At 39.2% G+C, this 25725-nt stretch overlaps 1 protein-coding gene and 1 pseudogene across 1 annotated transcript in view; one reads left to right on the top strand and one right to left on the bottom strand.

Moving 5' to 3' along the window:
- Nucleotides 1-314: 314 nt before the first annotated feature.
- LOC139766182 (piwi-like protein Ago3) overlaps nt 315-25725 on the top strand; it is a 471290-nt gene continuing 445879 nt past the window's right edge. Inside the window, exon 1 of the mRNA XM_071694451.1 lies at nt 315-612. The gene's annotated coding sequence lies outside the window, so the exon portion shown is untranslated. The remainder of the gene's footprint in view (nt 613-25725) is intronic.
- LOC139766181 (uncharacterized) lies at nt 13560-14146 on the bottom strand (annotated as a pseudogene).

Here is a 25725-nt window from a genome sequence, read left to right on the forward strand (position 1 = left end):
CCTCTCTCCATCAACTTTCAGTTTTACCCATATTAATCGAGAATTTACTTTCTTACACTCTATCACATACTCCCATATATATATATATATATATATATATATATATATATATATATATATATATATATATATATATATATATATATATATAACTGACGACGTCATTACCACGAAAAACATATGGTTAAGCAGACCCATTATGAAATAAGGATGGTTTTGGTCCACCATAGATATATACATAATATCTTGAGAATGGTTCGACCTTCGACGGTACAAGGTGGATGGTTGTGTGACCTGAAATGATTTCTGGAAGTTTGAACAAGTCTGTTGTTGGCCATGTTAACCCATGGCGGGTACCTTCTGAACACATCCAACACAAGACGAAGAACCAGCTAAGCACAACCCAGCGATAAATATATTCCAGGTGAAGAGATTTATGTATTCTAACTTTCAAGACTGCAACACGAGGTCAAGTTATACTTACGTGCGACATAAAGCTGGCTATATATGATGAGGACTGTGACCACTGGAGCAGTAGATGGTAGTGAAACAAACTTACACACATGTGACGCTCCTGCTTCTCTGGTCGATCATTGGGAATAATAACAAGACGTAAGAATTTTCAGTGACGTTTAATTTCAATGTATGGAATCATTTTGTTTTTATTCATGGCTTTTACACAGGAATTTCCCGAGCGATTTGAATAACTCTATTTCTAGGTGGATCAGTTGAAGCTCAGACTGTCTGCCAACAGCTGATCAGGGGACGCTAAGTGCCTGAACTTGTATGTCGTCTTAATATGCACAATGATATATTAATGTTGACGTTGAAATGAAACATTTGAATTAATTAGCGTATTTAGTATTTTTGTATCATTTCTCAAGTATTTTCTATATTTTGTTATATGAGTGTTATGACTGGTAAGAAACAGGGTAGTGAATATTTGCTGACTTTCTTACATTCATCTAAAGGTTCTTTATAACTATCCATAGACGCCTGAATCACAAAATCTGCATGTTTGGCACACACAATTTTCATTTCTTGATAGAATTTCATGGGCATATAAGAAGGTATTGTTGCTTATAGTAATCGTATTTTAACTGGGTATTGTTTTAAATCAGGGTATTTATGACCCAAATCAACGAGTATGACCCAGAATGAGTCGAACTGTAACTATTATCAAAAGGTATTTTGGAGGATATTGACATATAAGTGATGTGGTCTATGAGGGCTGGTAACTGAAAATGTTTTCCTGCACTTCGGAGGCCATTTCCATCATCTTCAGTACACTGCAGGAACTGTAATGTCCGGGTTGGGCATATCATATGCCATAGCGGACCCGGTAATGTTTTTTTTTTTTATTACAGAAATGAACGCCTTATTTTTTTAGCTTTATCTCGAAACAAACTATTGGTAGGTGTGTTCTTTTGTTTCATTGGCGTTATGGTTCATTGTCGTTACAGAAATACCAGAAGAGAATTGGTCTGACTTTTCATTCATATTAAACGATATTTTATAAGGTAATAATGGAATTTTTATTGATATATTTCGGAGAAAAGTTGGTACATTTACTGTAAAGGCGGTATAGACTTAGTGAAGACCTTACCTGTCCTCCCTAGCAGTCAGTTTTTAAGGTTCAGTATTTTAGTTGAGTTAGAATTGTCAGTCCCTCTAATTGATGAGTGCCATGTAAGTGGCATTAGATGTCAACAGACTGTGTATAGTGAACAGACATGGAGACAAATTTTATGCTTATGTATTTCAGCTCTAATTATTTTATATTGGTTAAGGTCAATGTTTTGCATGTACCTTTGCATTTAAAATTTCCATATTTTTCCCCTGATGTGCCTAACACCCACTATTCTTAGAATATTTCATGCTGCTCAGAGCAAAATGATACTGAAATTCGTCCTCAGCAACTGTTACTAGAATTTTACTCTTTGCATACTACAATAATGGTATAAATTGAAATCATACGTAACAAATATGATAATGATGCACAGTTAAAAAGTAGTCATGTTATTATTGCATTGTGTGATGTGATTAAACTGCAGCTACCCCTAGCTGGGGTTTCATTAGCTTGATTGATTGGCTTGATACTGATGTATCGTAGATATGTATATCGGAGTATGTATCCCTTCTTGCATTTGCATGTGAGGAATGGAGGTTATCATGAAATCCTTTCTGGGACTGAAATCTGTTAAATTGTAATTAAAAGGATTTCATTGAGTCATGTATACACTCTGATTTATATCATATGTCAAAGCTTAACATACAAAATATTTATGATATTACATTAACTTGTCCATTCTGTTAATTTCATATGCCTAACCCAGCATATAGGCCATTTCATTATTTACACATATCCCTTCCCTCTTTTTTCCAGGCTTTAACATTATAGAGGTACATTAGGTTATTGTACTCCTGTAATTTGAAACCTTAGCTGGGGTTTCATTAGCTTGATTGATTGGCTTGATACTGATGTATCATAGATATGTGTATCAGAGTATGTATCCCTCTTGCATTTACATGAAGAATGGAGGTTATCATGAAATCTTTTCTGGGACTGAAATCTGTTAAACTGTAATTAAAAGGATTTCATTGAGTCATGTATACACTCTGATTTATATTATATGTCAAACCATAACATACAAAATATTTATGATATTACATTAACTTGTCCATTCTGTTAATTTCATATGCCTAACCCAGCATATATAGGCCATTCCATTATTTACACATATCCCTTCCCTCTTTTTTCCAGGCTTTAACATTATAGAGGTATGTTAGGTTATTGTACTGCTGTAATTTGAAACCTTATTATATACACTAGAGTTTTCTTCAAGAAGACTGAATATGTTGACCAATTTCCAATTACCTCCACCAGACATGCACAGAATTTATCTTTACAGCTTCATGACCGCTGGACTGATATTAGTTGTCAAAATATAAGGTAATAAGGCCATGCTCGTGATTTTGATTATTACTTAATCAAGAATTGATCGGTTGATTAATGTATTTTCTAATGTATCATTGCATAACTAAACCTAAGCAAACAACATCTGCAAAAAGTTGAAGCACACAAAAGTTAAACGTAAATAGTTTAATGTTAGCCACCTAGGAGCTTTGAACACGCATTCCTTGATATACAAATTCTGTATTGGACTGCTTTGTCAGTAAGGCATATACAGATAAGTTAGTGCATATTTAGTTTCTCCAATTGTCAAGGTAACCAAATTCATAGAAAATGAAAAAGCCATCAGAACTAGATTCTGAAATATTTTGCTTTTGGGTAATGATATCATGCTTTTATCATCATTATGTCTCTAGAGTGAATCATTTTTATGAAGTCACACTTCACACATCCAGATGTATTTATGGAATTTGGTGGCACCTTTAGATGAATAATAGTTATTGAGTTTCACTTCTCAGTTTCAAGGCCGTGCACCAAGCTTGGATGGTAGCTGAGGTGGCAGCGCACAGTAAGCTGACAGAGGATTTTTATGTAAGAAGTGAATAGACAGGGGAAAAGGGGAGACCAAGTTGGCATTTGGAAGGATGGAGTGAAAAAGATTTTGAGTGATCAGGGCCTGTAAGGTAGCAAGGGAAAACCATGAAAAGATCTGTATGGCCTAGTGGATGGGGGCTATGGTTTAGGTGAATTGCACATGACATCTAGAGATTGGATGTGAATAAATGCTGCCTTTACTTGTCTGTTCCTGGTGTTACCTTGCATACACAAGGAAATGGTGATCAAGTATGAAATCCAGCAAGGCGACGCGTTTGGTTGGCATTGCAATGGAATTTATTAAACAAGGGGATGACTGTGTTATTGATTGGTTGGTAAGGACAGTGTATGTATGGACCACAGTGAAGTGCCTGAGAATTGGCGGAATGCACGCATAGTGCCATTGTGCAAAGGCTAAGGGGATAAAGGTGAGTGTTCAAACTACAGAGGCATAAGTTTGTTGAGTATTCGTGGGAAATTACATGGGAGGGTATTGATTGAGGGGGTGAAGGCATGTACAGAGCATCATATTGGGGAAGAGCTGTGTGGTTTCAGAAGTGGTAGAGGATGTGTGAATCAGATGTTTGCTTTGAGGAATATATGTGAGAAATACTTAGAAAAACAGATGGATTTGTTTGTAGGATTTATGGATTTGGAGAAGGCATATGATAGGGTTGACAGAGATGCTTTGTGGAAGGTTTCAAGAGTATATGGTGTGGGAGATGAGTTACTTGAAGCAGTGAAAAGTTTTTACCAAGGATGTAAGGCATGTGTACGAGTAGGAAGAGAGAAGAGTGATTAGTTCCCAGTGAATGTCGGTTTGCGTCAGGGGTGTGTGATGTCCCCATGGTTGTTTGATTTGTTTATGGATGGGGTTGTTAGGGAGGTGAATGCAAGAGTTTTGGAGAAAGGGGTGAGTTTGGAGTCTGTTGTGGATAAGGGCTTGGGAAGTGAGGCAGTTGTTGTTCACTGATGATACAGTGGTGGTGGCTGATTTGGGTGAGAAACTGCAGAAGTTGGTGACTGAGTTTGGAAAAGTGTGTGAAAGAAGAAAATGGAGAGTAAATGTGAATAAGAGCAAGGTTATTAGGTTCATTAGGGTTGAGGGACCAGTTAAATTGTCAGTTTGAATGGAGAAAAACTGGAGGAAGTGAAATGTTTTAGATATCTGGGGGTGGACTTATCAGTGGATGGAACCATGGAAATGTAAGTGAGTCACAGGGTGGGGAAGGGAGCCAAGGTTCTGGGAGCGATGAAGAATGTGTGGAAGGAGAATATGTTATCTCAGAGAGCAAAAATGGGTATGTTTGAAGGAATAGTAGTTCCAACAATGTTATATGGTTGTGAGGCGTAGACTATGGAAAGGGTTGTACAGAGGAGGGTGGATGTGTTGGAAATGAGATGTTTGAGGACAATATGTGGTGTGAGGTGGTTTGATTAAGTAATGAACGGGTAAGATAGATGCGTGGTAATAAAAAGAGTGTAGTTGAGGAGCAGAAGAGGGTGTGTTGAAATGGTTTGGACGTATAGAGAGGATGAGTGAGGAAAGATTGACAAAGAGGATGTATTTGTCAGAGGCAGAGAGAGCAAGGAGAAACAGAGGACCATATTGGTGGTGGAATGATAGTGAAAAAGATTTTGAGCAATCGGGACCTGAACATACAGAAGGGTGAGGCATGCAAGGAATAGAGTGAATTGGAATGATGTGGTAAACTGGGGTCGACGTGCTGTCAGTGGACTGAACCTCGGCATGTGAAGCGTCTGGGGTAAACCATGGAAAGGTTTGTAGGGCTTGGATGTGGATAGGGAGCTGTGGTTTCAGTGCATTACACATAACAGCTAGAGAATGAGTGTGAATGGATGTGGCCTTTTTTCTCTTTTCCTGGCACTACCTCGCTGAAGGAGGGTGGGGGATGCTATTTCCTGTGTGGCGGGGTAGCGACAGGAATGGATGAAGGCAAGCAAGTATGAATATGTACATGTCTGTATATGTATATATCTATTTATATACATGTATGTATCCCTGGGGGTAGGGGAAAAAGTAAACTTCCCACGTATTCCCTGCATGTTGTAGAAGGCGACTAAAAGGGGAGGGAGCGGGAGGCTGGAAATCCTCCCCTTCCATTTTCAGTTTTCCTAAAGAAGGAACAGTGAAGGGGGCCAAGTGAGAATATTCCCTCAAAGGCATAGTCCTCTGTTCTTAACGCTACCTCGTTAATGCGGGAAATGGTGAATATGTGTGAAAAAAAAATGTACATTTATGTAAATGTTGATATGTATATGTGCATGTATGGGCATTTATGTATATATGTGTATATGAGTGGATAGGCCATTCTTCATATGTTTCCTGGCACTTCTTCGCTGATGCGGGAAACAGCAGTTAAGTATGATGAAAAAAAAATGATAATAGTAATAGTAATAATAATTTTTTATTCTCTTTGCTGTTTTCCACATCAGCAAGGTAGCACTAGGAAACAAAGAATGGACCATCCACTTATAAACACATTTTTTTATATCATTTATTATACTTAATTGCTGTTTTCTGTGTCAATGAGGTAGCGCAAGGAAACAAATGAAGAATGGCCCATCTACTAATATACGCATATATGTATTTACATAAATGCCCATACATGCACATATACATATACATATCAACATCTACATACACAGATTTATACATATATGCACGTTGGAAAGGATCACAATTTTGCACGTGATCAAGTTATTCCTATGAGTCCACGGGGAAAATGAAACATGAAAAGTTCCCAAGTGCGCTTTCATGTAATAATCACATCATCAGGGGAGACACAAGAGAGAAATATAACAGTCAGTTGATATACATCGAAGAGACGAAGCTAGAACGCCATTTGGTAAACATGTGATTGTCCAAAACATACGAGTGTTCATAAACTTATTTTACAAATTTTATCAACAATAAAGTTATCTAATTTGTAAAGACCATCACTAGTATTAAGATTATAATTCTTTGTGTATTTAATAATAGAAGATTCAATGATATTTCTCTTGGTAATAGAGTTAGAGTTAATAACTGAGATGGCGTTACTCCAGGCAATACAATGATCATAGTTTTTAACGTGATTAAACAAGGCATTTGATTCTTGTCCCGTTCTTATACTATATTTAAGTTGCTTAAGTCTAACAGAAAGATCCTTACCAGTCTGACCAACATAAAATTTATCGCAGTTTCCACAGGGCACTTTATAGATGCATCCAAGAGAATTTTCTGGTGAATTCCTGATTAAGATATTCTTTATAGTATTATTGTTGCTAAAAAAGGCACCATTTACATTAAAGGATTTAAGCAACATGGGAAGCAAAGTGAAAGTATTATTAAAAGGGAGAACTAAAAGGTTCTTGGTGTCAATGGGAGGTTTGGGCTCAACTCTATAAAATGATTTCTTTGCTAACTTAAGGGATTTATCAACGAAAGGTCTAGGGTACTTTAACTTAGATCCAATAGAATATATCTTCTCAAACTCATCATTAGTAAACTCTGGACTGCAAATACGTAATGCCCTAAGGAATATAGATTGAAATGATGATAATTTAACTCTGTCATGTTGAGATGAGTAATAATGGATATATGAGCATACATTGGTGGGTTTTCTGCATATGCTAAACTTAAACTTGTTTCCTTATCTATGGATCATGCATTCTAAAGATGGTAACATACCATTATTTTCATTTTTTACAGTAAATTTGTTGGAAGGTACTAAATTGTTAAGTAAGGGGAGAAATATTTGTAAAGTTTCATTTGTTGGCCAAACACAAAGAACATCATCTACATACCTAAACCAAATTGCATGAGAAGGTAAGATATCCTTTAGTAATTTTGTTTCAAAAAATTCCATATAAAGATTACTTAGTACAGGTGAAAGAGGGTTATCCATTGCCATACCAAATTTTTGAGCATAATAATCTCCATTAAATTGAAATACACAGTCTTTTATACACAATTTTATCAGTTCAATGAAATTAGACTTTGAAACAGGTAAATGAATGTCATCCAAGACATCAAATGAATATTCTAAAAGGTCATCAACTGGAACTTTAGTGAAAAGTGAGGAAACATCAAAGATGACTAGTTTGAAATCAAAATTAACATTGATATTGTTTACTTTGTTGACTAAATCTACATTGTTCATGATATTAGAATTTGATACCTTACCCACTAAAGGGCTTGATAAAGAAACTAACCATTTTGACAGTTTATATGTGATGGAGCCTACTGAACTCACTATAGGTCTTGCTGGAAAATTCTGTTTATGTGTTTTGATATGTCCACACATATGTGGCAATGAAGGGGACAAAGATGACAAGCTTTTGATAAGAGAACTATTACCTTTCAACAACAACTTCATTTCTTTATTGAAATGAGAATTAACTGCTTCTAAAGGATTTTTACTAAGTTTAGAATATGTTGTGTCATCATTTAGAAGATCATTCATTTTAGATAAATAGTTACTTTTGTCTAAAATCACAACAGTGTTAGCCGTATCTGCTTTAGTAATATGTATATCCTTGTCTTTTTTTTAAGATGTTAATAGCTCTTATGAATCTTTTAGGGCAATTAGCTTCCACTGGTTTTGACAAACTGGCATACACTAAACCCTTACAGATATTAATATCATCATTACTTAAATTACTGTATTTTTCTAAATTATAAAAAGACTTTGTGACATCAACACAGCTGGCTTCTCTGTTAGAGCACACCAAACTTAAACCATAGCCTAATGCACACAAGGAATCTTTATCTAGTAGATAAACCATAGCCTAATGCACACAAGGAATCTTTATCTAGTTGTTTATTAGACATGTTTACCGCAAAAGATGGGTTTGTTTATTGGTCCCGTCACTGTTTTCAGTAAGATGGTCCAACTTACGATTTAATGACACTTGTAGCCTATTGCATTCTTTCCTTGATTCATCATAGCAATAGTCCAACATCCGGTTCTTGCAGTGTGTCGGTATTGCCATTTGAAAGTCATGTTTCTTCTCTCTTGAAATGCAAAAAGCCTCCTCCATTTCAAGTTTCTTTAATTCAATGTTTTTCTTTAAAATAATATTTTGAAATTGATCAAATGGTCGACCAGACAATTGCAACAAACGTTGAGGTAGATCAGATCTTGGCATCACTTGTTCATCAAGGCATTTCCTAAGGATTTCAAATCATAACTTAAGTTGGTGAGCCTTGATTAGCGATTTGGAGAAAGCAGTAACAAAAGGAGAAAGTCTAGGACAGCTTGTAGAGAAGTAATAGAAGAGCTGTGTGGAATCCATGTTGGAAAGGATCACAATTTTGCATGTGAATATCTTAATCAGGAATTTTCTGGTGAATTCCTGATTAAGATATTCACGTGCAAAATTGTGATCCTTTCCAACATGGATTCCACATGGCTCTTCTATTACTTCTCTACAAGCTGTCCTGGACTTTCTCCTTTTGTTACTGCTTTCTCCAAATCACTAATCAAGGCTCACCAACTTAAGTTACAATTTGAATTCCTTAGGAAATGCCTCGATGAACAAGTGATGCCAAGATCTGTCCTACCTCAACGTTTGTTGCAGCTGTCTGGTCGACCATTTGACCAATTTCAAAATATTATTTTAAAGAAAAACATTGAATTAAAGAAACTTGAAATGGAGGAGGCTTTTTGCATTTCAAGAGAGAAGAAACATGCCTTTCAAATGGCAATACCAACACACTGGAAGAACCAGATGTTGGACTATTGCTATGATGAATTAAGGGAAGAATGCAATAGGCTACAAGTGTCACTGAATCGTAAGTTGGACCATCTTATTGAAAACAGCGACTGGACCAAGAACACAAATCCATCTTTTGTGGTAAACATGTCTAATAAACAACTAGATAAAGATTCCTTGTGTGCATTAGGCTATGGTTTAAGTTTGGTGTGCTCTATCAGAGAAGCCAGCTGTGTTGATGTCACAAAGTCTTTTTGTAATTTAGAAAAATACAGCAATTTAAGTAATGATGATATTAATATCTGTAAGGGTTTAGTGTATGCCAGTTTGTCAAAACCAGTGGAAGCTAATTGCCCTAAAAGATTCATAAGAGCTATTAACATCTTAAAAAAAAGACAAGGATATACATATTACTAAAGCAGATACGGCTAACACTGTTGTGATTTTAGACAAAAGTAACTATTTATCTAAAATGAATGATCTTCTAAATGATGACACAACATATTCTAAACTTGGTAAAAATCCCTTAGAAGCAGTTAATTCTCATTTCAATAAAGAAATGAAGTTGTTGTTGAAAGGTAATAGTTCTCTTATCAAAAGTTTGTCATCTTTGTCCCCTTCATTGCCATATATGTAATGACATATCAAAACACATAAACAGAATTTTCCAGCAAGACCTATAGTGAGTTCAGTAGGCTCCATCACATATAAATTGTCAAAATGGTTAGTTTTTTATTAAGCCCTTTAGTGGGTAAGGTATCAAATTCTAATATCATGAACAATGTAGATTTAGTCAACAAGCTAAACAATATCAATGTTAATTTTGATTTCAAGCTAGTCAGCTTTGATGTTTCCTCACTTTTCACTAAAGTTCCAGTTGATGACCTTTTAGAATATTTATTTGATGTCTTGGATGATATTCATTTACCTGTTTCAAAGTCTAATTTCATTGAACTGATAAAATTGTGTATAAAAGACTGTGTATTTCAATTTAATGGAGAATATTATGCTCAAAAATTTGGTATGGCAATGGGTAACCCTCTTTCACCTGTAGTAAGTAATCTTTATTTGGCATTTTTTGAAACAAAATTATTAATGGATATCTTACCTTCTAATGCAATTTGGTTTAGGTATGTAGATGATGTTCTTTGTGTTTGGCCAACAAAAGAAAATTTACAAATATTTCTCCCCTTACTTAACAATTTAGTACTTCCATCAAATTTACTGTAGAAAATGAAAATAATGGTAAGTTACCATCTTTAGATTGCATGATCCATAGATAACGAAACAAGTTTAAGTTTAGCATATGCAGAAAACCCACCAATGTATGCTCATATATCCATTATTACTCATCTCAACATGACAGAGTTAAATTATCATCATTTCAATCTATATTCCTTAGGGCATTACGTATTTGCAGTCCAGAGTTTAATGATGATGAGTTTGAGAAGATATATTCTATTGGATCTAAGTTAAAGTACCCTAGATCTTTCATTGATAAATCCCTTAAGTTAGCAAAGAAATCATTTTATAGAGTTGAGCCCAAACCTCCCATTGACACCAAGAATCTTTTAGTTCTCCCTTTTAATAATGATTTCACTTTGCTTCCCATGTTGCTTAAAGCCTTTAATGTAAATGGTGCCTTTTTTAGCAACAATAATACTATAAAGAATATCTTAATCAGGAATTCACCAGAAAATTCTCTTGGATTCATCTATAAAGTGCCTTGTGGAAACTGTGATAAATTTTATGTTGGTCAGACTGGTAAGGATCTTTCTGTTAGACTTAAGCAACATAAATACAGTATAAGAATGGGACAAGAATCAAATGCCTTGTTTAATCATGTTAAAAACTATGATCATTGTATTGACTGGAGTAACGCCATCTCAGTTATTAACTCTAACTCTATTACCAAGAGAAATATCATTGAATCTTCAATTACTAAATACACAAAGAATTATAATCTTAATACTAGTGATGGTCTATACAAATTAGATAACTTTATTGTTGATAAAATTTGTAAAATGATAAGTTTATGAACACTCGTTGTATGTTTTGGACAATCACATGTTAATAACGCCATCTCAGTTATTAACTCTAACTCTATTACCAAGAGAAATATCATTGAATCTTCAATTACTAAATACACAAAGAATTATAATCTTAATACTAGTGATGGTCTATACAAATTAGATAACTTTATTGTTGATAAAATTTGTAAAATGATAAGTTTATGAACACTCGTTGTATGTTTTGGACAATCACATGTTTACCAAATGGCGTCCTAGCTTCGTCTCTTTGATGTATATCAACTGACTGTTATATTTCTCTCTTGTGTCTCCCCTGATGATGTGATTATTACACAAAAGTGCACTTGGGAACTTTTCGTGTTTCATTTTCCCCGTGGACTCATAGGAATATACACATGTACATATTCATACTTGCTTACCTTCATCCATTCATGTCTCTACCCCGCCACACAGGAAATAGCGTTGGTACCTCCCAAGTCAGCATGGCAGCGCCAGGAAAACAGACAGAAAAGGCTAAATTCTTTCATGCTTAGTCTCTAGCTGTCATATGTAATGCACTGAAACAGTTCCCTATCCACATCCAGGCCCCACAGACCTTTCCATGGTTTACCCCAGACGCTTCACATGCCCTGGTTTAGTCCATTGACAGCAGGTCTACCCTGGTATACCACATTGTTCCAGTTCACTCTATTCCTTGCATGCCTCCAGACACCCTCCTGTATGTTCAGGCCCCGACCACTCAAGATTTTTTTCACTCAGCCCATACACACACATATGCATACATATACAATACATATCAAGTATGCACAGTTTGTAATGGATGGGAAGGCCTGGAAAGTGAGTCAGATATTGTTTGCTGATGATACAGCAATGGTGAAACTGCAGAAGTTGGTGGCTGAGTCTTGAAGACTGTGTGAACAGAAGAAATTGGGAGTAAATGTGAGTGAAAGCAAGGACATTAGGTGTAGCAGGGTTGAGGAACAGGTTAGCTGGGGGGGATGTGAGTTTGAATGGAGAAAAATTGGAAGAAGTGAAGTGTTTTAGATACCTGGAAAGGGACAAGGCAATGATTACAGCCATGGAGGCAGAAATGAGTCAAAGGATGATTGAGGGGATGAAAGTTCTGGGAACATCGAAGAATATGTGGAAAGAAAGATTGTTTTGTAGAAGGGGAAAAATGGATATGTTTGAAGGTACAGTAGTTTCCACAGTTTTATATGGGTGCAAGGCCTGGGCTATAGATGATTTTGTGTGGAGGGTGGAGATATTGGAATGAAATGTTTGATGATAGTGTGTGGTGGAAGGTTGGTTAGATCAAGGGGGTAATGAAAGGGTAAGAGAGAGGTGTGGTAATGAAAAGGGTATGGTGGAAAAAGCTAAAAAGGGTATGCTGAAACGGTTTGGACATATGGAGAGAATGAGTAAGGAAAGGTTGATAAAGAAGATATGTATGTCAGAAGTAGAGGGAACACAAACAAGATGATGCCAAATTAGAGATTGAAGGGTGAATGAAAAAGATTTTCAGTGATCGGGGTCTGAATATGCAGGAGGGTGAAAGGTGTGCATGGGGTAGAGTGAATTGGAACAATATACGTATACGAGGGTTGACATGCTGTCAGTGTACTGAACCAGGGCATGTGAAGTAGCTGGAGTAAACCATTGAAAGGTCTGTGGGGCCAGGTTGTGAATAGGGATCTGGGGTTTTGGTGCATAGCACGTGACAGCTAGAGAATGGATGTGAGTGAATGTGGCCTTTTTTCATCTGCTCCTGGCACTACCTTGCAAATGCAGGAAATGGCAGTGAAGTGTGAAAAGAAATATATAAATATTTATTATACATAATCGCTGTTTCCTGTGTCAGTGAGGTAGTGCTAGGAAACAGACGTAGAATGGCCCATCCACTCATACACACATACATGTACATAAATATCCACTTATGCACATTTCTTTTCTTTTTCTTTCATACTATTTGCCATTTCCTGCATTAGCACGGTGGCGTGAAGAACAGAGGACTGGGCCTTTGAGGGAATATCCTCACCTGGCCCCCTTCTCTGTTCCTTCTTTTGAAAAAGAAAAAAAAAACGAGAGGGGAGGATTTCCAGCCACCCGCTCCCTCCCCTTTTAGCCGCTTTCTATGACACGCAGGGAACGCAGGGAGTACGTGGGAAGTATTCTTTCACCCCTATCCCCAGGGAAATGTTCACAAACATATAAATTAATAAAAACCATACCTGTATGCATCTTGAAAATAAATGTTAGCTTCATATGTTTTAAAGCATATGCACCAATTCCATTAGCTTCACATGTTTTAAACCATATGCACCAATTTCATTATACTAATTTTGAGTTAATAAGAAGTAATATCTGCAAGCTCTGCCTTGGGTGGTTTTAAATATAAACTGAACATATACATGGGCTGCTGTACATTGAAATAGTATTTGAAGTAAGTATGCTGTGCTTCAACGCCTCTTTTGTAATACAACTCCCGAGCCTTATAGTGGCATTCTGTTGTAACAAGTGCAATTCCTTCAAGGCAATGATCTGTGCAAAATTGGATGACCTCATCTAAAAGCGTCATGGCAATTCCACGACACCTGTAGGCTATCTTTACTGCCATATGATGCAACCAAGCCTTTAAACCTCTGTGTAAAGATTTGGTGATGGCAACTGTTTGTACAATATGCCTTCTTCTTCCCTCCAGGTCTGGACCTCTGGCATCAAGATCTTTTTCAGTCAGGAATTCATACTCTATCTTTTTTGTCTTATTTACCACTGCATTGATTTCATTTGCCTCACTAACTTCCAGCACTTCAGTTACCCAGACTCCTCAGCAAGGTTCTTGAATGTATATTTGTGATATATTGTTCAATTCTTCATAGATCTCCATATATATATTTTTATTATTATTATTATTTTGCTTTGTTGCTGTCTCCCGCGTTTGCGAGGTAGCGCAAGGAAACAGACGAAAGAAATGGCCCAACCCACCCCCATACACATGTATATACACACACGTCCACACACGCAAATATACATACCTATACATCTCAATGTACACATATATATACACACACAGACACATACATATATACCCATGCACACAATTCACACTGTCTGCCTTTATTCATTCCCATCACCACCTCGCCACACATGGAATACCATCCCCCTCCCCCCTCATGTGTGCGTGGTAGCGCTAGGAAAAGACAACAAAGGCCTCATTCGTTCACATTCAGTCTCTAGCTGTCATGCAATAATGCCCGAAACCACAGCTCCCTTTCCACATCCAGGCCCCACACAGCTTTCCATGGTTTACCCCAGACGCTTCACATGCCCTGATTCAAAACACTAACAGCACGTCAACCCCGGTATACCACATCGATCCAGTTCACTCTATTCCTTGCCCGCCTTTCACCCTCCTGCATGTTCAGGCCCCGATCACTCAAAATCTTTTTCACTCCATCTTTCCACATCCAATTTGGTCTCCCACTTCTCCTCGTTCCCTCCACCTCCGACACATATATCCTCTTGGTCAATCTTTCCTCACTCATTCTCTCCATGTGCCCAAACCATTTCAAAACACCCTCTTCTGCTCTCTCAACCACGCTCTTTTTATTTCCACATATCTCTCTTACCCTTACATTACTTGCTCGATCAAACCACCTCACACCACACATTGTCCTCAAACATCTCATTTCCAGCACATCCACCCTCCTGCGCACAACTCTATCCATAGCCCACACCTCGCAAGCATACAACATTGTTGGAACCACTATTCCTTCAAACATACCCATTTTTGCTTTCCAAGATAATGTTCTCGACTTCCACACATTCTTCAAGGCTCCCAGGATTTTCGCCCCCTCCCCCACCCTATGATTCACTTCTGCTTCCATGGTTCCATCCGCTGCCAGATCCACTCCCAGATATCTAAAACACTTTACTTCCTCCAATTTCTCTGTACTGTACCTAATAACCTTGCTCTTATTCACATTTACTCTTAACTTTCTTTTTTCACACACTTTACCAAACTCAGTCACCAGCTTCTGCAGTTTCTCACATGAATCAGCCACCAGCACTGTATCATCAGCGAACAAGAACTGACTCACTTCCCAAGCTCTCTCATCCACAACAGACTTCGTTTTTGCCCCTCTTTCCAAAACTCTTGCATTCACCTCCTTAACAACCCCATCCATAAACAAATTAAACAACCATGGAGACATCACACACCCCTGCCGCAAACCTACATTCACTGAGAACCAATCACTTTCCTCTCTTCCTACACGTACACATGCCTTACATCCTCGATAAAAATTTTCGCTGCTTCTAACAACTTACCACCCACACCATATATTCTTAATACCTTCCACAGAGCATCTCTATCAACTCTATCATATGCCTTCTCCAGATCCATAAATGCTACATACAAATCCATTTGCTTTTCTAAGTATTTCTCACATACATTCTTCAAAGCAAACACCTGATCCACACATCCTCTACCACTTCTGAAACCACACTGCTCTTCCCCAATCTGATGCTCTGTACATGCCTTCACCCTCTCAATCAATACCCTCCCATATAATTTATATATATATATATATATATATATATATATATATATATATATATATATATATATATATACTGGTAGCGCTAGGAAAAGACAACAAAGGCCTCATTCGTTCACATTCAGTCTCTAGCTGTCATGCAATAATGCCCGAAACCACAGCTCCCTTTCCACATCCAGGCCCCACACAGCTTTCCATGGTTTACCCCAGACGCTTCACATGCCCTGATTCAAAACACTGACAGCACGTCAACCCCGGTATACCACATCGATCCAATTCACTCTATTCCTTGCCCGCCTTTCACCCTCCTGCATGTTCAGGCCCCGATCACTCAAAATCTTTTTCACTCCATCTTTCCACCTCCAATTTGGTCTCCCACTTCTCCTCGTTCCCTCCACCTCTGACACATATATCCTCTTGGTCAATCTTTCCTCACTCATTCTCTCCATGTGCCCAAACCATTTCAAAATACCCTCTTCTGCTCTCTCAACCACACTCTTTTTATTTCCACACATCTCTCTTACCCTTACGTTACATACTTGATCAAACCACCTCACACCACACATTGTCCTCAAACATCTCATTTCCAGCACATCCACCCTCCTGCGCACAACTCTATCCATAGCCCACGCCTCGCAACCATACAACATTGTTGGAACCACTATTCCCTCAAACATACCCATTTTTGCTTTCCGAGATAATGTTCTCGACTTCCACACATTCTTCAAGGCTCCCAGAATTATCGCCCCCTCCCCCCACCCTATGACTCACTTCTGCTTCCATGGTTCCATCCGCTGCCAGGTCCACTCCCAGATATCTAAAACACTTTACTTCCTCCAGGTTTTCTATATTATTTTTTTATTATCTGTCTCCCTTGCTAGCAAGGCAGCGCAAGGAAACAGACAAAAGAACGGCCCAACCCACCCACACACACGTCTACACATACATGCCCACACACGCACACATACACACCTACACACTTCAACGCACTTATACATACACACACACAGACATACACATATATACACATGTACACATTCACACCTGCCACCGTCATCCATTCCCACTGCCACCCCACCACACACGAAACGGCACCCCCCTCCCCCCCGAGCGCACGTGAGGCAGCACCAGGAAAAGACGACAAAGGCCACATCTGTTCACACCCAGTCTCCAGCTGTCATGCAATGCACATATACATAATTATATATAACGTATACATACATATACATGCACATACACAGACATTTCATACATACACATGCACATATTCATACTTGCTTCACTTCATCTATTCCTCTCGCTACCCCGCCCCACAGGAAAACAGCATCACTATCCTCTGCTCCAGCGAGGTAGTGCTAGGAATACAGACAAAAAGGCCCCATTCATTCACACTTGGTCTCTAGCTGTCAAGTGTAATGCACTGAAACCACAGCTCACTATCCACATCCAGGCCCCACATACCTTTCCCTGGTTTACCATGAGTGGATGGGCCATTCTTTGTATGTTTCCAAGTGCTACCTTGCTGACGTAGGAAACAGCGATTAAGTATAAAAATATTATCTATTGTTTATTATACTTAATCACCATCTCCTTTGTTAGAGATATAGTGCAAGGAAACAGATGAGGAATGGCCCAACTGACCCACATACACACATATATATATATATATATATATATATATATATATATATATATATATATATATATATGTATATATATATATATATATATTTTTTTTTTTTTTTTTTTTGCTTTGTCGCTGTCTCCCGCGTTTGCGAGGTAGCACAAGGAAACAAACGAAAGAAATGGCCCAACCCACCCCCATACACATGTATATACATACGTCCACACACGCAAATATACATACCTACACAGCTTTCCATGGTTTACCCCAGACGCTTCACATGCCCTGATTCAATCCACTGACAGCACGTCAACCCCGGTATACCACATCACTCCAATTCACTCTATTCCTTGCCCTCCTTTCACCCTCCTGCATGTTCAGGCCCCGATCACACAAAATCTTTTTCACTCCATCTTTCCACCTCCAATTTGGTCTCCCTCTTCTCCTCGTTCCCTCCACCTCCGACACATATATCCTCTTGGTCAATCTTTCCTCACTCATTCTCTCCATGTGCCCAAACCATTTCAAAACACCCTCTTCTGCTCTCTCAACCACGCTCTTTTTATTTCCACACATCTCTCTTACCCTTACGTTACTTACTCGATCAAACCACCTCACACCACACATTGTCCTCTAGCATCTCATTTCCAGCACATCCATCCTCCTGCGCACAACTCTATCCATAGCCCACGCCTCGCAACCATACAACATTGTTGGAACCACTATTCCTTCAAACATACCCATTTTTGCTTTCCGAGATAATGTTCTCGACTTCCACACATTCTTCAAGGCTCCCAGAATTTTCGCCCCCTCCCTCACCCTATGATCCACTTCCGCTTCCATGGTTCCATCCGCTGCCAGATCCACTCCCAGATATCTAAAACACTTCACTTCCTCCAGTTTTTCTCCATTCAAACTCACCTCCCAATTGACTTGACCCTCAACCCTACTGTACCTAATAACCTTGCTCTTATTCACATTTACTCTTAACTTTCTTCTTTCACACACTTTACCAAACTCAGTCACCAGCTTCTGCAGTTTCTCACATGAATCAGCCATCAGCGCTGTATCATCAGCGAACAACAACTGACTCACTTCCCAAGCTCTCTCATCCCCAACCGACTTCATACTTGCCCCTCTTTCCAAAACTCTTGCATTCACCTCCCTAACAACCCCATCCATAAACAAATTAAACAACCATGGAGACATCACACACCCCTGCCGCAAACCTACATTCACTGAGAACCAATCACTTTCCTCTCTTCCTACACGTACACATGCCTTACATCCTCGATAAAAACTTTTCACTGCTTCTAACAACTTGCCTCCCACACCATATATTCTTAATAACTTCCACAGAGCATCTCTATCAACTCTATCATATGCCTTCTCCAGATCCATAAATGCTACATACAAATCCATTTGCTTTTCTAAGTATTTCTCACATACATTCTTCAAAGCAAACACCTGATCCACACATCCTCTACCACCTCTGAAACCACACTGCTCTTCCCCAATCTGATGCTCTGTACATGCCTTCACCCTCTCAATCAATACCCTCCCATATAATTTACCAGGAATACTCAACAAACCTCTGTAATTTGAGCACTCACTCTTATCCCCTTTGCCTTTGTACAATGGCACTATGCACGCATTCCGCCAATCCTCAGGCACCTCACCGTGAGTCATACATACATTAAATAACCTTACCAACCAGTCAACAATACAGTCACCCCCTTTTTTAATAAATTCCACTGCAATACCATCCAAACCTGCTGCCTTGCCGGCTCTCATCTTCCGCATAGCTTTTACTACCTCTTCTCTGTTTACCAAATCATTTTCCCTAACCCTCTCACTTTGCACACCACCTCGACCAAAACACCCTATATCTGCCACTCTATCATCAAACACATTCAACAAACCTTCAAAATACTCACTCCATCTCCTTCTCACATCACCACTACTTGTTATCACCTCCCCATTTGCGCCCTTCACTGAAGTTCCCATTTGCTCCCTTGTCTTACGCACTTCATTTACCTCCTTCCAGAACATCTTTTTATTCTCCCTAAAATTTAATGATACTCTCTCACCCAACTCTCATTTGCCCTTTTTTTCACCTCTTGCACCTTTCTCTTGACCTCCTGTCTCTTTCTTTTATACGTCTCCCACTCAATTGCATTTTTTCCCTGCAAAAATCGTCCAAATGCCTCTCTCTTCTCTTTCACTAATACTCTTACTTCTTCATCCCACCACTCACTACCCTTTCTAATCAACCCACCTCCCACTCTTCTCATGCCACAAGCATCTTTTGTGCAATCCATCACTGATTCCCTAAATACATCCCATTCCTCCCCCACTCCCCTTACTTCCATTGTTCTCACCTTTTTCCATTCTGTACTCAGTCTCTCCTGGTACTTCCTCACACAAGTCTCCTTCCCAAGCTCACTTGCTCTCACCACCCTCTTCACCCCAACATTCACTCTTTTTTTCTGAAACCCCTACAAATCTTCACCTTAGCCTCCACAAGATAATGATCAGACATCCCTCCAGTTGCACCTCTCAGCACATTAACATCCAAAAGTCTCTCTTTCGCGTGCCTGTCAATTAACACGTAATCCAATAACGCTCTCTGGCCATCTCTCCTACTTACATAAGTATACTTATGTATATCTCGCTTTTTAAACCAGGTATTCCCAATCATCAGTCCTTTTTCAGCACATAAATCTACAAGCTCTTCACCATTTCCATTTACAACACTGAACACCCCATGTATACCAATTATTCCCTCAACTGCCACATTACTCACCTTTGCATTCAAATCACCCATCACTATAACCCGGTCTCGTGCATCAAAACCATTAACACACTCATTTAGCTGCTCCCAAAACACTTGCCTCTCATGATCTTTCTTCTCATGCCCAGGTGCATATATATATATATATATATATATATATATATATATATATATATATATCTATATATATATATATATATATATATATATATATATATATATATATATATATATTATCCCTGGGGATAGGGGAGAAAGAATACTTCCCACGTATTCCCTGCGTGTCGTAGAAGGCGACTAAAAGGGAAGGGAGCGGGGGGGCTGGAAATCCTCCCCTCTCGTTTTTAATTTTCTGAAAGAAGGAACAGAGAAGGGGGCCAAGTGAGGATATTCCCTCAAAGGCTCAGTCCTCTGTTCTTAACGCTACCTTGCTAACGTGGGAAATGGCGAATAGTAAGAAATATATATATATATATATATATATATATATATATATATATACATAAATTCCCACACTTGCACATATACATACATATACATTTCAACGTATACATACATATACATACACAGATTTTTCTTTTCTTTTTTTCTTTCATACTATTCGCCATTTCCCGCGTTAGCGAGGTAGCATTAAGAGCAGGGGACTGGGCCTTTGAGGCAATATCCTCACCTGGCCCCCTTCTATGTTCCTTCTTTTGGAATAGGGGATAGGGGAGAAAGAATACTTCTCGCGCATTCCTCATGTGTCGTAGAAGGTGACTAAAGGGGACGGGAGCGGGGAGCTAGAAACCCTCCCCTCCTTGTATTTTAACTTTCTAAAAGGGGAAACAGAAGAAGGAGTCACGCGGGGACTACTCATCCTCCTCGAAGGCTCAGATTGGGGTGTCTAAATATGAGTGGATGTAACCAAGATGAGAAAAAAGGAGAGATAGGTAGTATGTTTGAGGAAAGGAACCTGGATGTTTTGGCTCTGAGTGAAACGAAGCTCAAGGGTAAAGGGGAAGAGTGGTTTGGGAATGTCTTGGGAGTAAAGTCAGGGGTTAGTGAGAGGACAAGAGCAAGGGAAGGAGTAGCACTACTCCTGAAACAGGAGTGGTGGGAGTATGTGATAGAGTGTAAGAAAGTAAACTCTAGATTGATATGGGTAAAACTGAAAGTTGATGGAGAGAGATGGGTGATTATTGGTGCATATGCACCTGGGAATGAGAAAAAAGATCATGAGAGACAAGTGTTTTGGGAGCAGCTGAATGAGTGTGTTAGTGGTTTTGATGCACAAGACCGTGTTATAGTGATGGGTGATTTGAATGGAAAGGTGAGTAATGTGGCAGTTGAGGGAATAATTGGTATACATGGGGTGTTCAGTGTTGTAAATGGAAATGGTGAAGATCTTGTAGATTTATGTGCTGAAAAAGGACTGATGATTGGGAATACCTGGTTTAAAAAGAGAGATATACATAAGTATACATATGTAAGCAGGAGAGATGGCCAGAGAGAGTTATTGGATTACTTGTTAATTGATAGGAGCGCGAAAGAGAAATTTTTGGATGTTAATGTGCTTAAAGGTGCAACTGTAGGGATGTCTGATCATTATCTTGTGGAGGCAAAGGTGAATATTTGTAGAGGTTTTCAGAAAAGAAGAGAGAATGTTGGGGTGAAGAGAGTGGTGAGAGTAAGTGAGCTTGGGAAGGAGACTTGTGTGAGGAACTACCAGGAGAGACTGAATACAGAATGAAAAAAGGTGAGAACAAAGGAGGTAAGGGGAGTGGGAGCGGAATGGGATGTATTTAGGGAAGCAGTGATGGCTTGCGCAAAAGATGCTTGTGGCATGTGAAGCATGGGAGGTGGGCAGATTAGAAAGCGTAGTGAGTGGTGGGATGAAGAAGTAAGATTATTAGTGAAAGAGAAGAGATAGGCATTTTGACGATTTTTGCAGGGAAATAATGCAAATGAGTGGGAGATGTATAAAAGAAAGAGGCAGGAGGTCAAGAGAAAGGTGCAAGAGGTGAAAAAGAGGGCAAATGAGAGTTGGGGTGAGAGAGTATCATTAAATTTTAGGGAGAATAAAAAGATGCTTGTGCCATGAGAAGAGTGGGAGGTGGGTTGATTAGAAAGGGTAGTGAGTGGTGGGATGAAGAAGTAAGAGTATTAGTGAAAGAGAAGAGAGAGGCATTTGGATGATTTTTGCAGGGAAAAAAATGCAATTGAGTGGGAGATGTATAAAAGAAAGAGACAGGAGGTCAAGAGAAAGGTGCAAGAGGTGAAAAAAAGGGCAAATGAGAGTTGGGGTGAGAGAGTATCATTAAATTTTAGGGAGAATAAAAAGATGTTCTGGAAGGAGGTAAATAAAGTGCGTAAGACAAGGGAGCAAATGGGAACTTCAGTGAAGGGCGCAAATGGGGAGGTGATAACAAGTAGTGGTGATGTGAGAAGGAGATGGAGTGAATATTTTGAAGGTTTGTTGAATGTGTTTGATGATAGAGTGGCAGATATAGGGTGTTTTGGTCGAGGTGGTGTGCAAAGTGAGAGGGTTAGGGAAAATGATTTGGTAAACAGAGAAGAGGTAGTGAAAGCTTTGCGGAAGATGAAAGCCGGCAAGGCAGCAGGTTTGGATGGTATTGCAGTGGAATTTATTAAAAAAGGGGGTGACTGTATTGTTGACTGGTTGGTAAGGTTATTTAATGTATGTATGACTCATGGTGAGGTGCCTGAGGATTGGCGGAATGCGTGCATAGTGCCATTGTACAAAGGCAAAGGGGATAAGAGTGAGTGCTCAAATTACAGAGGTATAAGTTTGTTGAGTATTCCTGGTAAATTATATGGGAGGGTGTTGATTGAGAGGGTGAAGGCATGTACAGAGCATCAGATTGGGGAAAAGCAGTGTGGTTTCAGAAGTGGTAGAGGATGTGTGGATCAGGTGTTTGCTTTGAAGAATGTATGTGAGAAATACTTAGAAAAGCAAATGGATTTGTATGTAGCATTTATGGATCTGGAGAAGGCATATGATAGAGTTGATAGAGATGCTCTGTGGAAGGTATTAAGAATATATGGTGTGGGAAGAAAGTTGTTAGAAGCAGTGAAAAGTTTTTATCGAGGATGTAAGGCATGTGTACGTGTAGGAAGAGAGGAAAGTGATTGGTTCTCAGTGAATGTAGGTTTGCGGCAGGGGTGTGTGATGTCTCCATGGTTGTTTAATTTGTTTATGGATGGGGTTGTTAGGGAGGTGAATGCAAGAGTTTTGGAAAGAGGGGCAAGTATGAAGTCTGTTGGGGATGAGAGAGCTTGGGAAGTGAGTCAGTTGTTGTTCGCTGATGATACAGCGCTGGTGGCTGATTCATGTGAGAAACTGCAGAAGCTGGTGACTGAGTTTGATAAAGTGTGTGGAAGAAGAAAGTTAAGAGTAAATGTGAATAAGAGCAAGGTTATTAGGTACAGTAGGGTTGAGGGTCAAGTCAATTGGGAGGTGAGTTTGAATGGAGAAAAACTGGAGGAAGTGAAGTGTTTTAGATATCTGGGAGTGGATCTGGCAGCGGATGGAACCATGGAAGCGGAAGTGGATCATAGGGTGGGGGAGGGGGCGAAAATTCTGGGGGCCTTGAAGAATGTGTGGAAGTCGAGAACATTATCTCGGAAAGCAAAAATGGGTATGTTTGAAGGAATAGTGGTTCCAACAATGTTGTATGGTTGCGAGGCGTGGGCTATGGATAGAGTTGTGCGCAGGAGGATGGATGTGCTGGAAATGAGATGTTTGAGGACAATATGTGGTGTGAGGTGGTTTGATCGAGTGAGTAACGTAAGGGTAAGAGAGATGTGTGGAAATAAAAAGAGCGTGGTTGAGAGAGCAGAAGAGGGTGTTTTGAAGTGGTTTGGGCACATGGAGAGAATGAGTGTGGAAAGATTGACCAAGAGGATATATGTGTCGGAGGTGGAGGGAACGAGGAGAAGAGGGAGACCAAATTGGAGGTGGAAAGATGGAGTGAAAAAGATTTTGTGTGATCGGGGCCTGAATATGCAGGAGGGTGAAAGGAGGGCAAGGAATAGAGTGAATTGGAGCGATGTGGTATACCGGGGTTGACGTGCTGTCAGTGGATTGAATCAAGGCATGTGAAGCGTCTGGTGTAAACCATGGAAAGCTGTGTAGGTATGTATATATGCGTGTGTGGATGTGTATGTATATACATGTGTATAGGGGGGGGTTGGGCCATTTCTTTCGTTTGTTTCCTTGCGCTACCTCGCAAACGCGGGAGACAGCGACAAAGTATAATAAATAAATATAAATATAAAAAGATGTTTTGGAAGGAGGTAAATAAAGTGCGTAAGACAAGGGAGCAAATTGGAACTTCAGTGAAGGGGGTTAATGGGGAGGTGAAAACAAGTAGTGGTGATGTGAGAAGGAGATGGAGTTAGTATTTTGAAGGTTCGTTGAATGTGTTTGATGATAGAGTGGCAGATATAGGGTGTTTTGGTTAAGGTGGTGTGCAAAGTGAGAGGGTTAGGGAAAATGATTTGGTAAACAGAGAAGAGGTAGTAAAAGCTTTGTGGAAGATGAAAACCGGCAAGGCAGTGGGTTTGGATGGTATTGCAGTGGAATTTATGAAAAAAGGGGGTGACTGTATTGTTAACTGGTTGGTAAGGTTATTTAATGTATGTATGATTCATGGTGAGGTGCCTGAGGATTGGCAGAATGCTTGCATAGAGCCATTGTACAAAGGCAAAGGGGATAAGAGTGAGTGCTCAAATTACAGAGGTATAAGTTTGTTGAGTACTCCTGATAAATTACATGGGAGGATATTGATTGAGAGGGTGAAGGCATGTACAGAGCATCAGATTGGGGAAGAGCAGTGTGGTTTCATAAGTGGTAGAGGATGTGTGGATCAGGTGTTTTCTTTGAGGAGTGTATGTGAGAAATACTTTGAAAAGCAAATGGATTAGTATGTAGCATTTATGGATCTGGAGAAGGCATATGATAGAGTTGATAGAGATGCTCTGTGGAAGGTATTAAGAATATATGGTGTGGGAGGCAAGTTGTTAGGAGCAGTGAAAAGTTTTTATCGAGGATGTAAGGCATGTGTACGTGTAGGAAGAGAGGAAAGTGATTGGTTCTCAGTGAATGTAGGTTTGCGGCAGGGGTGTGTGATGTCTCCATGGTTGTTTAATTTGTTTATGGATGGGGTTGTTAGGGAGGTGAATGCAAGAGTTTTGGAAAGAGGGGCAACTATGCAGTCTGTTGTGGATGAGAGAGCTTGGGAAGTGAGTCAGTTGTTGTTCGCTGATGATACAGCGCTGGTGGCTGATTCATGTGAGAAACTGCAGAAGTTAGTGACTGAGTTTAGTAAAGTGTGTGAAAGAAGAAAGTTGAGAGTAAATGTGAATAAGAGTAAGGTTATTAGGTACAGTTAGGGTTGAGGGTCAAGTCAATTGGGAGGTAAGTTTAAATGGAGAAAAACTGGAGGAAGTGAAGTGTTTTAGATATCTGGGAGTGGATTTGGCAG

This window comes from Panulirus ornatus, chromosome 57 (assembly GCF_036320965.1).
Source record: "Panulirus ornatus isolate Po-2019 chromosome 57, ASM3632096v1, whole genome shotgun sequence".
Lineage (NCBI taxonomy): Eukaryota > Metazoa > Arthropoda > Malacostraca > Decapoda > Palinuridae > Panulirus > Panulirus ornatus.